Raw genomic sequence first — 19,558 nt, 5'->3', positions numbered from 1 at the left:
CCTCCCTGGTTTCCTCTTGAACTTTGGCACTCTCCCATATGTTAAGAACATTGCATCAGTGAATGTAAGGACATAATACAGTTGTGTAAAATCTTACCATAATGGTAGCTGCTCTTACCTTCATTGCTGCAGCAGTCACTCCTCCCTTCTTCAGCCTAGTCCTTTGCCTTCCTGGATATACAAATTATGTCTTGGATTCCTTGGACTGGTGTTACTACTGGGGCAATCAGTTTTGACTATAGTAGGCCTGAACATCAACTTTATGCCATACGCTACACAAGGGCCATTTGGGTGACATCCGGTGTACCTTTAAAGCAACAGGAGCTTTGGTAGACTGGCCAAACATTAGGCTTCCACAGCATATGTTAAGAATACTGCACCAGTGAAGGCAAGGGCATCTACCATTATGGTAAGATTTTACACAACTGTACTATTCTGCTGTTAAAACTTTCACTTCTTCATTGTTTTTCAAGCCATAATTTTTCTAACCTGTTGTATAGGACAATTCAGTAAGTAAGGTAAGATTTTATATAAATATAGGTAAAATTAAATAATTCAGTAGTAATTCCACCAGATTGTATCCCAAATAAAGAAATATTCTGAAAAGTAGTATATTGGCCAATTTTTATGTTCAAGTAAGAGGTTTTTAGGAGGCTAATTAAATTTGAGTATAATGTTTCACAATGTAGAATACACCAGGAACCCACTATACATCTATAGCACATATAATCCACCACTCCACCCATCTTTATAATTATTTAAAAAATATTTGTGAGTTGGACTTATGGAGCCTAGAACACAGGAAGCTCCAAAATATGACATATAATATGTCCAAAGATGAATTTGAATGCTTGCAGGAATTAAAAAGTAATGATGATGTGAGGATTATGAAGCTAGATAAAGGGGGTGGCATGGTCATTATGGATGTTGAAATGTGCAATGACAAAATGATAAAGATATTAGAAGGGAAAGCCTATAAAAGTGTCACACTAAACTAACCAAATGGAGCTTATGAAGTGAGTTCAATGATTTATTTATTGAAGAAAGTATTACCATTGATGAGTTTAATTAATGAATGTCCCCCTCCTGAGAACTCCCACTATATTTGGGTTGCCCAAAATCCACAAAGATTTATATAATCTGCCAATGAGACCTATTGTGGATAGTAGGGGATCCATAACACAGCCTATTGCTAAGTTCTTAGACCTTCAAATAAAGAATGCACTACAAGGAGAAGTCCATTTATGTAAGGACTCGTGGGACTTTTTGGAAAGAATAAACAGCCTTGAATACTCTGACATAGGGGTGTTTCTGACCATCGATGTAAGAGACCTATACACAGTTATACCACACAAACTAGGGGTTGAGTGGTTCTGTGATTATTCTGTGGAAAAGAAAATAGCTCAAAAAAAGTTAATGTTTATGAACTAATAGAGACTGTTATATAATACTTTTATTCTATTTAGCAATGACGTTTATCTACAATTGGAGGGTGTGTCGATGGGTTTGGCATATGGGGGGGCTTATATGCTAATGTGGTAATGCTCCAATGGGAAAATAAATTTTTAATTAATTCACTCTACTGTTCATTTTGCAAATGCTATGTGTGGTTTTTTGCAGTTTTTGGATGATATTTTTATTTCTTGGACAGGTCTTTCTGAAAAAATTCCTGAGTTTTTAGACTATGTGAATAACTCGATAAGTTTTTTGAGGTTTGCCCACTCCACTGGCCTTGATGAAATTTCATATTTGGACATTAGACTGATGAAAGATAGGGAACAGAAAATATTTCAATTGGAAATCTTTAGGAAATCTACATTCTCAAATAGTTATCTGCACTATGAAAGCTCCCACCCTTAAAAACAAAAAAGAGCTGTGGTTAAAGGGCAGTTTGTAAGGGCTGCACATATGGTCACCTTCTTTAATAGTTTCTTAGATGAATGTGACAGGTTGAAGGACATGTTCATTTGTGGAGGTTATCCAGCTAGTCTTGTAAATGAGGTCATGTTGGAAGTAATCAACAAGCGTGAAAGGGGGCATTTCTTCCTAGCTTGAATCAAAAGGCAGGGAATTGTACTGTGGACAACATCTTGGACAGTAATACAGAAAATATGCAATGCTATAATACACCGAATTTGCATAAGTGTGGAGTCTAGGGATCTGAGTAATTTTAATACTGCATTTGTTACTACGTTTAATAGTTCCAGTAGGAACATGGCTGATATACTGTCCAAGAACTGGTTGGTAATGGTAAACAACAAGGATATAAGGGAACTTGGGGAAAAAACTTGTATTGTATACAGAAAGGATAAATGTCTGAAGTCCATTATAGAAACTAGAACAAAGGGACATGAAAGTGGGAGGTTGAGTAAGTATGGAAGTTGTAATTATTGTCCATACATACAAGAAGGCTGTAATTTCAACATTAGTAATATAAACATGAGACTGAATCAGAAATGTTCATGTAACACTGTGAGAGTAGTGTACTGTGCACTCTGCTTAAAGTGTCCTTGTTTTTATATAGGCAAGACGGAAAGAAAATTCAGGAACCACATTTACGAACATCTTAGGGATATAAAAAACAAAAATGTAAAGAATGCATTGGCTAAACATTGTATGGAACATGTTGACCATGGTTTTAAATTTATTATTATTGAGACACTTAGTCCAGACATAAGAGGTGGTCCATGGACACTAATTTTGGAAAAAACATGAGGCTCTATAGCAACTGAGAACTAATGCAGCACAGTGGCCAGAGTTAAATGATTCATTCTCTTTGTCCTGTTTTCTAAAGCTTACGGCATTAGAAAGATGAATGTATTTTACTGAGTGCTTTTACTTGAGCTCATGCTAATACTGTTTGCTATATTTATTGTATTTATTATATTATTATTTTTTTGGTACTAGTTATTATAAACAGGTTCTTAATAGCTTTTAATAATTTATATTCATAGATTTATGAAGTTCTTATGCTTTACTTTGAATTGGGTGTGCTGATGGGTATGTTTGATCATTAATTAGGGGTGTTGTATTAGTGACATAAGTTGTAATTTAATATTTAATGAGTTTTTTTTATCCCTATTTGTTTGTCTGAAGAAGTCTCTGAATTAGCAGAGATGAAAGTGCTTATCTGATTGTGTTTTACCTTGTTTAATAAAAGTTCTTACAAAACTACAAGTACAGCGGCTTGTGGAAAAAGAGCAGATTGTTTACGTTATTGTGATCCCCAGCTCTGCTTGTGCTGATTTTCTCGCTATAATATTGATTATACTTTCTGTAAGTACAGTAGTCCTAACATTTTTCAAAAATGTGTTTTACTTTTATTTTAGTATGAAATGTGAGAATCAAACAGGTATTTATTTATTTATTTAAACTGGCACAAAGAATATTGCACTAAGATTGCTATCTTGGTCTTCTGCGATGTTATGTCATATTACACTATTTACTGGAAAATGCTAAAGTCACTGAGTTCTGCTTGTTTTTGCTGTAGCTCTTTATTATACAAATTCCTATGAACTTTAGTGATGCTGGGAACATCTTTTAACAAGCTATCACATATAAGGAAAGTTGTCTTCTTTCAAATGCTTGATTCATGATTCAAAGGAACAGAATAAAATGTCAAATATTAAGCTGAAATCTGAACTGTTCCTAAAGAAAGTTGTTTTTTTTGTAAAAGTAATTCATGAAAATTCTCCCCTTTCAAACTTCTGCTTTATGACTTAAGGGGAAACAATAAAATGTTGATTAAAAAAATCTGAATTTTGTTTGCTTGTTTGATCATTTGGGAAACCTAATGAATAAGCAATGCGCAACTCGCTGTGACTGCAAGTCACTAAAACAATTGGCCAAATTCCATAAAGTTCACAAAATTTGGCACATTACACTATCAGTGCAAAACTTGCAGATAACATTGTAATATGTTAATGTATGACAAAAATCTCAGAATAGCTTGGAGCACAATGGAGTATTGCAGTTACAACAATGCACTATAGGAATGTGCATGTAATCCGAAATGAATAGGAAATGGTTGTCCAATGACATTGTCCAATACCAAATTTATAGAAAGATCATCATAATTCAAGAATCTTGATAGTTTTATTGAAATATAACAAACTTTGTACAGTAAGATTGAGGACAACTACAGGATATAACAGACTCCGTTATGATAACAAATTTTAAAAAAAAGCAGTAACAATGCCAACTTTCCCAATGTAAGCTGCATGGCATTTATAATATATACTTGCTGGAGTAGATACAGAAATGTCTCAGACAATTACAGATATTTCCATATGTCATCCATTAACTTATAATATGTGCTTCAAAGCTGCAAGGCTATTTGTAATATATATATATATATATATATATATATATATATATATATATATATATATATATATATATATATATATATACTAGCTGTACCCGTCATGCATTGCTGTGGCTCAGTCTGGTTAAATGGAAAAGAAAGAAAAGAGAAAGCGCACGTTTCTAATATGTTTAATTTCATAATGTTGTTCCATTGTCTGTGCAGATATAGAGATTGTCTGGTTTGCCGACTCTAGAATGCGGAACATATAATTGTCCATGTGAGAAGCAATCCGTGTGTAGATCTAAACCGCACAATTCTAAAGATTGGCCCTGAGCTTTGTTGATGGTGATTGCAAACACCAATCAAACTGGGAATTGCAATCTCTTAAATTGAAATGGCATATCCATTGGAATCATAGGAATGCGAGGAATGAGGACATATTCACGTTTGAAAGGTCCTGTCAAGATTGTTGCTTCTATGATGTTGCTCATTAATTTTTTTACTGCAAGCTGCATGCCGTTGCAAAGCTTTGGCTGGTTGATATTTCGCAACATGATAATTGGCACACAATTTTCAATTGCAGTACATGCGGTGGCATCCCTGGCAGATCGAGTGAATTCAAAAATTCTGTTGGATAATTAACCACTTCATCTGCTTCCACAACAGTGTCGACGGACTTGTATGTGACTGCCTCGCTTTGAATGTTCGACTAAATAATATTGTTAAGTTCGTAGACATCTTTGTTCTTGGCTGCAAGAATAGCTCGTTCAGTCAGCCAATTGTGATTCTTATAATTGGTTTGAATATTGGGAAATACTTTTTCAACCAATTCTTCTTTTGACATCACTAAATTGCAGAAGTTATGAGGCAATGAAATTCGTCCTGAGGTCAGATCAACGGCACCTTTCCGTTCCCAATTTCCAGCAATTGATGTGAGAATATCTTAGATGATCGATCATTTTGCAGCTGGACATGCATATTTGTAGTTAATTTTAATGTCTTTACATGTTGCCACAAAGTAGAGTATTTCAGGCAAGCATTTATTTTGTCCACTGGTGTCGATCGAGGAGAACGAAGCAGATCTGAAGCTGCAGAACACGATCGTCGTGATCGCAACTGTGCATCCTCAAGTCTGGCTGCACGTCACTCTGCTGCTTCCTTGGCATGTATTTGAGACATTCTTTGTCTGTTTCACTCGTTTGCTGATGCCCATTCTTCCTCAGTTTGATTTGCAATTACTTGTCGCACTGCTTCCGCTCCATGAGTACGACGACCTAAGTTTGATCTTCTGTGAGGCATTATTTGGATGAACTAAAGCAGATTGATTGCACTGAAAAAGAAGAAAGAAAGTTATAACAAAAACGTATAAAATTGCATATTTGTATACAAATATATAGAATCCATAGTAGGTATATAAAAACACACGAATATTCGAATGCAACATGTGACATCTATATAATAGTAGGTATATAAAAACACGCGCGTATTTGAATGCAACATTGTGTGAAAATTTCAAAGCAATCAGTGAAGAACTTTCGGAGATTTAAGATTTTGAACAAACAAACATTTACATTTTTATTCATATAGAATTACATCACTTTTATAGTAAACTCAGAGACAACTATGGATCTCCTCATAATACATGTACCATTAAAATATATTGTCTTGGAATTGTAAAATTTTCTAATAAAAAATTGAAGGCAAAGGAGAATCATGGCCACATTGCCATAGCTAACAGTTGCTAACAATGGGTTCAGGACTTTTGTGTGAAACACAAGTAACACCCACCCAAGGAAAGTGGGATATAGAAAAGAAAATGTAGGGTATGGATGAAAAAGAGGGGCAAGAGGGATATTGAAATTTTTTTTTTTTTTGTCGGAGTAGGTCCTTTTTTTTTTTTTTTTTTTTTTTTTTGCTTTTTTAGGAATGGAAGGAAAGGCAAACATTGGGAAAGAGGAGGTGAAGGTAATCACAGCAGGTATACGCATATGCCACGTCAAAGGCAACAGACAGCTGTAGATGTGTACATCTGTCAATGGCATAAATGGAAAGTACATGAAATCAAGGTCAATACACATTTATGCACCAATAACATAATAATATGTTAAAAAATGTAACAGTACAGCATAATGAATATAGCAGGTTTTGCACATGGATGGGAAAAAACTACATTGAGTAACACATAAGTATAATGAGAACAAGGACATATTCCTAGCATAAGCCAGCAACTTGTGTTCACATGTCCTGCATTGTACAATGGACATACACGTGGCACATGTTCACTGCGTCAAATTAATAAATAGCAATGGACAGTATTAATGAAGGCAAACCTAACTGCAAAAAATAATAGAGAAATATGAAGGTGGGAGGGAGGTGAACAACCTGGGCCCACATCAGGCTAAAGCAAGACTAGATAAGTTGACACAATGCAATGCATGTGTAAAGCAGACAGGGTGCTGTAACAGCCACACAGATCAACATTTAACCAAATGGGAAATGCATGTCAAATAGCCAGATGGATTGTTGATGTTCACAGAACTGGACATGTATAAAATACATGCACACAGTAATGTGCAATCATGTCATATCAACATGCTTAGGTAAGCAAGCTAAAAGTAAAAAGCATGCACACACTGCCACACAAATGTCAGGTAACAAATGCAAGCGTATGCCAACCAATCTGCTCATTATGGAGCAGAGAACACTCCTGAGAGCATCATTACAGCACATCAGCAGAAAATCATTGAAAGCTCAAATGTCAAAGGTACCTTTCTGTGTCCATATGTGCCTGACTATGTGCATGCATATAACAGCTGTGGACAACTATTTCTGGTAGTTGTACACTGCTGTCACTATGTCATGCATGTGGAAGTGCTACATACAACAAAGACAGAGTAATGTACTGTGAAAGAATGTGTTATCAGTAACACTCTGTACTCATTAATGTTGCATTGCTGTTTGATGCAGTCAGCAAAGGAGGACTGCACATAGACAGAATATACCTGCATATGATACCACGTGGCATCAGTATTACCAAACCATGACACAACACCACATTTTATTTATTTATTTATTTTATTTATTGACATTTGTTAACTGAGTTTGTCCAACTGAGCTTGTGGCCCATTTTCAGTGGAGACCCGAGGAGAAAAGCTCCAGTAGTACATTTTAAACAAGTACAATTTTCAACAATATTGATATAATAGCAGTTATAGCAAAAAGATTCACATATGTTTAGTTACATGCATAAAGGTAAAGTTGCATTAAAAAGAAGCTAAGTAACAATTTTACATTGATATAGTTCAATAGGTCAACAATAAAACTTTTTTGTTTGTATAAAATTATGCAAATGCATAGTAGAAATACTGGAGAGAGAGAGGTGTAATGAGGTACTAAGTATGGTCCTTTTGAGGGTACATAAAGGGAAGGAAGACTAGGTAGGGTCATGGCAAGAGCAGGTTCTGGAATTGAGAAAATAAGCTTTTACTTAATTTTTAAAGTGTGAGGTGTGGAAGATTGAACGTAAGTCAAGGGGAAGTTTGTTCCAAGCATGGGCAAGGGAGTGTTTGTAGAGTAGTGTGCCAACTGACCTTTTTGGGTGGTAGATATCAAGTAATTGTTGGCTAGAAGTATGGAGGGTCTGGGATGGGATGTAAATGGAGAATAAGGAAGATAGAGATAGACAGAAGGAGGGTTTATAAAGAATAGAATGTAGTATATGAAATTGATAAGATAGCAGAAATTGGGGAAGTTCAAGCCATTGAAGAGAGTTTAAAGAAATGCAGTGGTGTGAGTTTTATGGGGAGTTAGTAATGAATCTGGCTATTTTATGGTAAGTCTTTTGGAGTTTGCTTAGAGTGGATGCCTGGATATTCGTAAGAACTCTTGGGCGGCGTATAAGAGGGAGGGGAGGAGGAGTGCCTGGCCCAGGGTAAGTCTTGATTCAGGGGTTAGGAATTTTTTGTTCTGATATAGCAGACCTAGTTTCTTGTTTGTTTTTTTTATACATTGGAGTATGTGTAGGTTGAACTTTAGTTCATCATCGATAATGACCCCTAGGAGTTTTGTGTGGGTGTCAGGTTGGATAGTTGTATTGTTAGAAGATGTAATATAAAAGGAGGTTTTGTGATGAGAAAGAGAACGAGGAAGGAAAAGTAGGAGTTTGGTCTTTTTGGGATTTATGATCAATAGGTTGTGAGAGAGCCATTGTTCAGTGGATAGTAGGGCCTGTTGGGTCAGGGAGTGTAGTTCAGGAATGTTATTTGAGATGGATATAAGTGTGGAGTCGTCTGCATACTGAATAAGGGAGGATTCTTTGCATGAGGTGTAAAAATCATTGGTGAAGATGTTAAACAAAAGGGCTCCCAAGATGGAGCCTTGGGGAACACCACTGGAGATGGGAAGGAAAGGTGAAGAGGATGAGAGCCATTTGACAGATTGTTCCCTGCCAGATAGGTAACTATTAAACAAGGCAAGTGTGGAGGGGGATAGGTGGAGATTTGTGAGTCTGGATAGTAGTAGAGGATGAGAGACAGTATTGAAGGCTTTGGAGAGATCTAGGAAGTGACAGGAAATGAGTTTATTGTTGTCTAGGGTCTCTGCAATGATATGAGTGAAGGAGAGGAGAGCAGTGGTGCTGCTGTGGTGAGGACAAAAATCCATGTTGGGTAGGGGTAAGTAAGTGGTGTGTGAGGAGGTGATTGAGAAGCTGTGAGTGAATACATTTTTCTAATATCTTGGAGAGGGGGGACAGAATGGCAATGGGTCGGTAGTTTGAGGGGTCAGTGGAGTTTCCACCTTTATGAAGAGGGATAGCGAAGAAAGATTTCCAAAGGGTGGGGACAGTTGAGTCCAGAATAGATCGATTAATTAGTATAGATATAGGATAGGCAATTGAGTCAGCAGCAAATTTGAGGAATGTAGGAGATAAATAGTCAGTTGAAGGAGAGCATGGTTTTAGCTTGAGTAGTAGAGATTTGATGTAAGTAATGGGAACTGGCTCAAAAGAAAACAAAGTTGTGTTAGTGGGACTTGGAGGGGTGGGTGACAAAGTAGAGTTTGGCTTAGAGGTTACCAGATTTTGGATGGAAGAGATAAAGTGTTTATTCAGGAGGGTAGCTGTTTCCTGAGAAAAAGAGTTAGGGTATGGGGAGGGATTAGAGGGCTTTCCAGGATAGAGGATGTTGTTGAGAGTTGACCAAAATTTTCAAGGATTGGATTTGTTGTTAAGCTGAGCAGAGCTATAGTATAACTTTTTGTCAGTAGTTGTATGTTTTTTGCAAGGTTCCTCCATTGCCTGTATTTTTGGAGAAAAGGTGGTTGTTTAGTTTCAGTCCAGATTTTCCAAGCACAAGCTCTTTGTTTCATAAGGGACCTAGTCTCTTTGGAGAGCCAGGGAGCATGATTTGATTTTACTCTGATCTTCCTAGAGGAAGCTAAGGAGTTTAGAGTATCCATGAAGATGCTATTGAAAATGCTTACAGCATCGTTTAGGGGGAGGTTTAGGGTGAGGTGTTTAGGATGAACCAATCTATGTTGTGAAGAATGGAGTTAAATTGGGATGAATTGAAAGTCAATAGTTTTCAACAGTCTTTGATAAGGTGGGGTTTAGGAATATGGGAATAGTGTCTTAAGATGGTGGTAGGGTGATCATGACAACTGCCATCCAAAAACATGTGGAATGACATGCCTGTATTTTGCAAATACCTGCTATGACAGAACAGAAATCCAAGTCATATCACACTGTCAGTGATGGAGTATGGACAATATATATTGTCTGCCAGTCACCACAGTAACACACATGTTTACTGGCTACCTCTTGTAGCAATGTCTGAAGGTTAACTGCCACAATGCATGGACAGTTGCATGGGTGTGTGGAAAGGGTTACAGTATGTTTTAATGTGTGCCATGCACACATTGAAACCAAAGTAAATGTCATGCAATAATTACACATAAACATGACAGATGCATGGTATGAATGCACAAGAGTGCATATACAGTCCAATCAATGAAATGGCAATCACCATATTAGTAGCATAACACAAGTGGGGCACACAGACTGTACATACTGACCAGAGGGATCAAGCTGGTGGGGGTCAGACTCCTGAATGATCTCACCAGCTATCACCCTGAATGAATCCCTCATACCCTGTGCCATATCCTCAAAGAAGGTCCCCTTCATGTTCTTCATCTGTGTTCACAACACATTGGTCATGACCTCCCAGATCTCCTCCCCAAAATTGACTCTATCCCGGTTGTGTCTACGTCTCATTTGGGATGCAGGCATGATGTCTTGGGTGGGGGCAGTTACAGGTGCCTTGGCATAGTTGCCTTCATTGCCATCCTCCATGGAAGAATCTGGCAGTTGCCTTGCATGTGTAAGTCATTGTCTTCAGATTGGAGAACATTTAAGGGTACCATGCTCTATAAAGATTAATTGTAAAACACAACAGAAAAAAAAAGCAAATGTCTATCATGTCGAACAGTCCCATGAATACCATAGCACAACACAATATGATTATGATGACAATTTACACAGGGATTGATATTCATTATGGACAGAGTTACCTATGTCCCTGTATGTAGTACGCCTAAAGAGGACAACAGTATTAATTTGTGGACAATTCTATATGCTTAGATATACACACACAGACACATGGGTCATTAGCTTTGTAAAAATGTAAGAATTCTCAAACCAACAGATTGTACTGTCTGCATTCAATGATTTATATGAGTAGTGATAATGTGTCATTCTTAAAATAAGGAGAAAGTGATGTGACGATATTGTGAACAATAGGCAAGCCGCATGACAAACTTTTGAGACAGGCAGAATGCTATTTGGTCGAACACACATCAATATAATGAGTACAACACTAAAGACAATTCAATATGTTCAATCAACAGAACTGTTGACATATGAGAATCTAACATATCTGTTACTAACAGTATTTTATGTGTACAACTGTATTAAGTATCTACAAAAACAAGCAGCAACAACGACATTGAAAAAAAAATATTGAATATGCTTGCTGATATTGAAATGCTGCAATCAAATGGGTATCTGTTCAAGTACCAGTCAACCTAGGCAGTAACAATGTGTTTAAAAAAACACCCAAGGGGAGGTTAGAGACAGATGCAATACCAATGTTGGCCTGAAGGGCTTGTTGAAGATACACTACTGCAATCAAATGGGTCTCTGCTCAATTATCAGTTAACCTAGGGTATAACTTTGCTTTTACAAAAACACCCAAGGTGTCTGAGGGAGGGGCAATACCAATATTGAATTGAAGGCCATGCAACACATTCTGCAAACACTTTAGACACCCATTCACTCTGTGAATAGGCAGACTATGCACAACCGACCAATCATTGGAAAATCCAGACATACTGTACAAGTGTAATTGCTCAAAGATACATTTAAAAAAAATCACCATTGTTAAAATGTATCCACAGTTCTAAGCACAACTACCATGTGATGATTTCACATACCTTGCTGATGCATGATGAGTATTACCACATTCTAATAGGTAAACATGTTATTGTAAAAAATACATACCTGTAAACAGGGAAGATGCATTTCAGTTCATAAAATACATTAAAAAAATCAACATACCTCTCTCCCTCTGCTGATTCTCAAGTCTGTGCATCCACCCGATGCACAAGACTCCATTCTGACTGTGATCTTCATCATCTGAAACAAAAAAGAGAATGTATGAAAAATGTATTCCTCAAACACCACTGATATACATTTCTCAGCACAGTTTGTAGACATTTCTTTCAGAAGAACATTAGATAAGCACAATACACAGTTGACATTTTTACATTCAAGTGTTAACACAGATTGGAGGACATGAGATTTAAACCTGCAAACACAATCTACATCCAAACTTCAACCCTGACAACCACTTTTCTACCCAAAACATCTTAACTGAAAAAGTATGTTCTGCAGCTAGTGAAAATATTTTATGTTATGTTATTATCTTGATGGGAGATGGTCTACTAATAATGCTGTTGATTTAGGATTGCAAAGTATGAACATGTGCTGCTCATATAGCTAAACAGTTGGAGAAATACATTCAGGTTATCACTGTTTTCAGATACAGGAACTGTAATACAGAGCATACATTCCTCAAGCAGTGTGAATGTCATGTGGCATACAGCTTTTGTGAACAGAACCAAACATGTTGCTGTGCATTAAGGACATAGAAAGGTTAAGTGTGAGGATCATTATTCCTTGTTAAATTGCACATCACTAGGAAAATACATACATCTTCCCTGTTCTTCATTTGAACTATTATTTTGCCCATCCCAGTCCCTCAAAGATGATGAGGATGATATTGTTCTACTATTGACTTCAATATTTCATGCAAAAACAGACCTTCATAATATTTTTTACAAGTATACAATATTAACCAAAAATTGATAGACATATAACAGGATTTAACAAGATGTTCTGCCTCCACAGTTAAATAGCTGATGTTAAGGGAATGTTATGGATTATGGATATATTAGTAGGAATTCAATGAATAACTGAGTTATACTCAACTAATCTCAAAATATACATTAATTTCTGTAAGTATAATATGCTTCTATAAACAAATGCTATGGCTATATTAAAGCAAGATAACAGTTTCAGATATATGTGTCCCCTTTCTGGATTTGAGCACACAGCACACCAAAATGTAGACATGCTGTCCTGTTTCATTACATGCTGATCTAACAGTCAATATATGCTACTATTAAACAAACAGATACTGCTCTCCAAACACGGTTGTTCAACAGCTGATGTTATCATTATGGATTATGGCCATATTTGTAGAAATTCAAAGAACGCACCAAAATTTAGACATGCTTATCAGTTGCTTTATAGATCATCTAAAATTTAGCAAGGGTTTCATTGCAGAAAACAGGTAATCCAGGTGTTTCTTAGAAATCCTGCAAAAAGTAGATGAATATGGAAAATGCATACAATTTTTGGACCTTTCATAACAAAAAAATAATAATAATAGCTATCAACGCATAACTGAAAGCATATCTGTAAGCAATGATGCATGCATTACTTTTTAAATAAAATAAACCAATAAACCTGTATGTGCCATTGTTTAGGAGGAATGATGTAAGGAAGTTATATATATGTAATGGTCATATAGGTGATACAGTGAGACTGTAATGGAAAACTATGAAATGTGCAGTCATCAGTGGCTATAGGTATCTGTGATGCACAAGAACAGTGACTATGTGAAATTATGTAGTTAGATGTTGTAAAACATGCACATCTACAAAGGACATACTTATGCATATTATACACATTATTAAATAAGCATGGGAAATGAACCCATAGTTAAGAGTACAGTATTTACCAAGTACACTCAGTCACAAGCTAATTATCACAGCAGTTAATGTATTCATCTGATATATAGGGTGCAGAGAAATATCTGTAAAATCTATAAGAATGCTCAGGTATACATAAAATATTGTTAATTGCTGTAGGGATCTACGAGCTGCCGCCACACCTCAGCAATCTTCCTTCGAAGCTCCTCCACATCCCTTTGATGCAGGTCATCATTAAGGTGAAGAATCTGCACTCCAGTGAGGTAGATCCCTTTCCTCTGTTCATGCTCCCTCATGATCCAGTTCCACACACCAATCATAGAGAAGTTGCCTGTCATCTTTAGCTCCAATCCAGCTTACATGGTCAACATTTAGGTCATCATGATCCTCAAGTATAAGAAAACTGAAAAACACAAAAATACAGAAATGATCACTGAGGTACCACTCATTTCGCATTTAGCAATGGCCTGATCAGTAAATGTGTCAAAATCAGTATTTGAAAGTAAAGCTATTGTCATCTTATAAGATCATTGGAAGATATGGACACATGCCACAGATGGTACCATTTATCGATACCTATTGGGTGGTTACATGGTACACCTGGGTGTTTTAGCATATAATGGCAATTTACATGGAAGTGCATCAATGGGATTCCAAAAGCTTGAGTTCTAATTAACCTCATTAATTATGTATGGCTCAACTGGAACTTAAAGTTGGGTACACACAAGTTGCAATTTGATTCTGTAACTCAGAGTGAGAAGTACTTTAACAATTGGTAGAATTTCTGTTGTGGTGATTAGTACATCTGTTAAACTTACTAATTTCAAAAGCTAGATATTTAAATTCATATTTACTCAAAATGGTAATTTTAACAGAGGCTGCCATAAGTTACTGGAGTGTTGTTGTCTTGAACTTTATGCATATAGGTGCTGTCCTTCTAAATATTTTATTTCAGTCCCATATGCAATTGCATAGACAGACTTCCATTGCAGGTGTTTACATATATGAAGGATGATTTACGAATCATCTGCAATTCTTACTGGTAATTCCTTGCACTGTTTGGTGTAACTACATAAATCAACAAATTCTGGCACTATCTGTATTTAGTATGTGATGTTGATATTACTGATATTTCATATTTCATGTCTTCTATCAAAACTATTATAAACATGTGCTGTTGTTACAGATTTGTCTTCAATGATGATTATTTATAAAGGTATTATCAGTACTGTCAATATACTACTTAACCATACTGTCTGTGGCCTGGCTACAGTTGCTGAGGTTTACCTAAGTGTTCCATAAGTTCATCAGATTGTTATCTGTTGTAGTATTTGAATGTGTCATGCAACCAGGCTCATGTGGCATAATGCTTTTTGCTTTGGACCTCCATGAAATATATATGTATTGCCAAGGGTTCTAATCCCACTCACAAACTGTAAATATATTACGTTATGTTGCTTTTACCAATGTTATGTATGATGGCATTCTTAATATTTGTAATAAATTACATTAGTATTCATCCCACACAGTGTTATACAGACATTTTCAATGCACAGGAATGCATAATGTTTATGTTGACATATACCGTTCACAGAGACTGAAATGCATAAATGGGCTCAAACATGAATATTATCATATGTGTATCACTGTCTTTCAAATGGCCAACCATCCTAGGGAGGACAATTTCTCTCCCCAGGAATCTGATATCATAATTGATGCTCTCCATCAACATGGAAGGAGACATCTAGGCCATTCAGGTGATACTGTTTGGAGAAATGAAATCTGGACATACCTCAACAACATGATCAATGCAGTTGGAGGCCACAATCGATCCCGTGATTTCTGTAGACGATGCTGCTTGGACATGGTTTTTCATGCAGCCAATAGAGTGACACATTATGAGAGATCAAGGGATGCTACCAGTGGTGGACAACCACTGAACCCCCCGATCCATCTATTCATCCATTCATAACCTCTTTTCCCCATTTTTGCACATGGGGTCAGGGTGTCACTTCAACAGTGGCAATCATCTAAAGCAAAGATTTACAAAACTGAGAGACTAGCATTGTCACAGGGTGACCCCCCCCCCATGATGTCACAATATTTCTGGCATCACTGCATATAGCAAGAGGGGAGCAATGCATCCCTAGTGGTGAGATTGAGGCTGGGGTTTCAGAATGGACATGTATGCATTTATTTCAATTACAGGGATGTGTATTGTGACAATCACTGCATATTGCTGTAGCATGCATATTAATCCATTCCTGTGTTTGATTTACAGCAGGAGAGTTGAGCCATGAATACACTTCAACAGATGGGTGAGGATGATGAGTGTAAATATAATTACATGTACTGGTACATCTGAGTTACAGAGAGAGCAGTCTGAACAGCATTTGTAATGCTTTTTGCATTATTATTCACAGGTCCATCTACTTTGAGCCTACAGCAGGGATCAGCAGGAGAGTGTCTCTATACTGTTGCTGTTAACATAACCTTGTTAGTGCCTCCACCTCCTTTCAAGGTACTGCAAGCCATGAAGTACAGACAGACCAGTTATGTTACAGCAACATTGTCATAGGTTTCAACAATATGTAGCTCATGTAATACCTGATATTTTTGCCATTATTTGTCAATACAGGCCCATCTGGTGTACATCATGTGAGTATCTGCAGCCAATATTGCTGTGTTGTATATGTGATGCTGTCAGTATTTGTTTTGCTAAATACATGACTGTGTTGCCTTTCTCTTTACTTTTCCATTGCAAGATCCACAGTACAACCCACAGCCACTACACAGCAGAAGTATATCAGTGGTATGCTATTACATATGTTTCATACCTCTCCTTGCTGTTATTCCATCCTGTGGTCGACCTCCATTAATACTCTGTCCTTCTAACCATTCCTAGGTCAGTCTGTATCAGCATCCTCAAGTGCACATATGAGTGGTATGTTCATGTCACACATCACATTCTGTATGTTTTAAATCTCTTCAGCTGGTTAATGGTGTAAATAATGTGATCAGTCATGCATTTTTCCCTACACTAGTCAAAGTCCATCCCAGTGCAACACCACCATCTTCCCATGAGTGTTTGCCAGTGTGTGTGTGTGTGTGTGTGTGTGTGTTTTAGCCATATATGTTGACCATGTAAACAGATTATATACTTATTTTATGTACATTACATGAAATATACATACAGTACACTGCAAATGAAGTCATTATTATTTGTAACATTGCAGTGAGAAATATATGCCATATATATTTCTGTCTCTTTGTATCTTGTAGTACATCAACTGCTTGTATCATCCAGCAGCCCATCCAGTGATCATGATATGTCTCAACAAGGTAGTATGGCCCCTGGCACAGAGGACATTGATTTGTTTGGAGACTCCATCCATGAGGTAACAGTGATGTTGCAGCAGATGTAGCCTCAGATGTGGAGGTCCACCTATATAGTCATTCAGAGGATACTGCCACAGTGGATGTTGAACAGGGTGAGGTCATTGACCAACACATCACAATTGAGAGCATTGCTGCTGGCAGTTTCACACAACAACCAGAAACAGGGTATCATGGCAGAAGTAGACGAGCGGATGTTGTACATGGCCAGGTGTCTGAAGTTGTCCACTTATAGTTGCAGGTAAATGAACAGTCACAGCAACAGCATAATTCAGACATCTGTGCACTTACCTGTGTCACAGATCATGTGACACACCAGCTACATGTCATGCATGAAGGACAAGAGTGCAGACATGGTGAGATTATAGCTGCATTGGTCACTCAGAATGAGAGTGTGCTGGCTGTGTCATGACTGGTGGAAACTCTGGCCTCTATGGTACTGTATCAGTGTCATACTACCAGCAAGATTCTGCATTCCATGACTGTGCACAGAAGATTGCAACCTGTGAGAGGCAGGCCACCTGTCTGCAGAACCATCAGTGGCCATTGAGAATCCCTGTCTGTGGTCCAACCTGCACAGAGTTTGACTGCTGGCCCATCTGCTGAGGTACCACCAGTCACAAGGCCTTCAACTCACAGTCATGCTCTTTCATCTCAACATGGTGTTGTACTTCCATCCATCTCCATTGTGGAGCATCCAGGGCAAGATGTGTCTGTACATGGTCAGGGCATAGTGAACCTTGTTGTGAGAAGTCAGTGAGGTCTTCCAAGACTGTGTTAGATTGTGCCCGACAACGGAGTACAAATAGCTGGCTCAGATCATTGCTATACCACTGTATTGTGGTTTTGCATTAAGTCCTACTTGATTTCTTTTTTTTTTGTGTTATCATATGATACAGATTAGTATGCATAGCACTGATGTGTGTCCCTTACTGTTTACTATACAGTGATACAACAAACTGAGTGTGTATGCAAACCTGTGTCAGTTATGCCCTGGGTTGATAATCTCTGTTTTGACACATCTGCATATGTTCGTGTTGGAATATGTTATGCTTGTGTTATGTGTGATGCTCAGTGTGTACACCCAGTGAGTACTTGCCATTAGATGCAATCTGTGTTGCTGTGGTGGAGCAATAACTCAACATCATTGTTCAGTCTGTGTACTTATGTACATGTAGCTTGTCATGACTCAGATATTTGGGTCAGATGGTGGTGTGTTGCCTGGGCCTGTACTTGTGGTTGTCCCCTACACTCCCTACGCCTGTGACTTCTGTCCCCTATGTCCTTCTGCTCCTTCTCCAATACCTGTGGGATGTCCTCTTCAGACATTTGGGATTCTTGGCATAGTTCACCCACACCTGCAGCTGGAAGAACGCCATGTGCTCTGGCTAGCACATTATGCAGCATGGCACACACCATTATCATCTGTGCTGTCTTCTCAGGTGTGTACTGCAGAGGACCCCTAGATGTGTCCAGACATCTGAGCCTACCTTTCAATACATCATACACATGCTCTTTGGGGGGGGAGTCTATATTAGTTTGCCGAAATGTGATTTTAGCGAACAGCTAATCATCAACCCCAACTCAGCAAAAATTGCTTCTGTGGTTCACTGAATTTACCAAAGGCAAAGAAGTAGTTGGCCAACTACACAACTTTGCCCTTTTCTCCACTGTTGTGTGATCTCAGATTTGGTATATATATTTAGGGGGTGTGGGGGCAAAGCCCCCCACTTGGATGGGTTTGATTTACTTAGATGTTGGTCCCTTGTGTTGTAGGGCAAGCATTTACTTGGCCTTGGTAAATTCAGTGAATTGCTGAATGGTGTTCATTGAAATCAAATTTCAGTGAACTAATATAGACCCCTCTATTGTGTATCTGGTTGTGTGTGCTCTATTGTAGGTGTCCTGTGCGAGGTTTGATGGTTCATGGTACAGGCTCTTTAGCCACAGCTCAAGTGGATAGCTCCAGTCATCTGTTGAGGGGGAATAAACACTTTTTGTAAGAATGAATATTGTTTGAGGGGTATCCTTAACTTGCATCCTAGCTGTGTTCCTGTATTTACCCAGTAGCAGTCTGTCAGGCATTTCACCTTGCTGGAATGCAGCCCTGAATACACTTTCCCTTCAAATGTCAGCATCATAGACACTTCCAGGTTGTGTTGCCATGATGTTATCATGATGTTATGCTGTCATATGCTGCACACACAATTTGGCAGTTGATGGATGGCCATCCCTTTCTGTTTATGTATCTGTCTGCTTCTGAATGTACTAGTGTCTGGATAGGCATATGTGTGCAATCTATTGCACCAAGTACACGTGGGAAGTTTCTAAATTTATAGAACTGGTGCATTACAGTTCTCCACTCCATGGGGGTGGATGGAAAGTGTATGTAGTCATCCACCTTGCTGTACATTGCTTCCATGTATTTTGCCAGCATATGACAGGCAGCTGTCTGCTATACTCAAACAGCATCTCCCATATGTTTCTGAACAGTCCCAGATGCAAGTACACCCAGGCTGAGAT

The sequence above is a fragment of the Protopterus annectens genome, chromosome 3.part0 (assembly GCF_019279795.1).
Source record: "Protopterus annectens isolate FY-2018-M chromosome 3.part0, PAN1.0, whole genome shotgun sequence".
Taxonomy (NCBI): domain Eukaryota; kingdom Metazoa; phylum Chordata; order Ceratodontiformes; family Protopteridae; genus Protopterus; species Protopterus annectens.
This window is presented reverse-complemented; position numbering follows the sequence as displayed.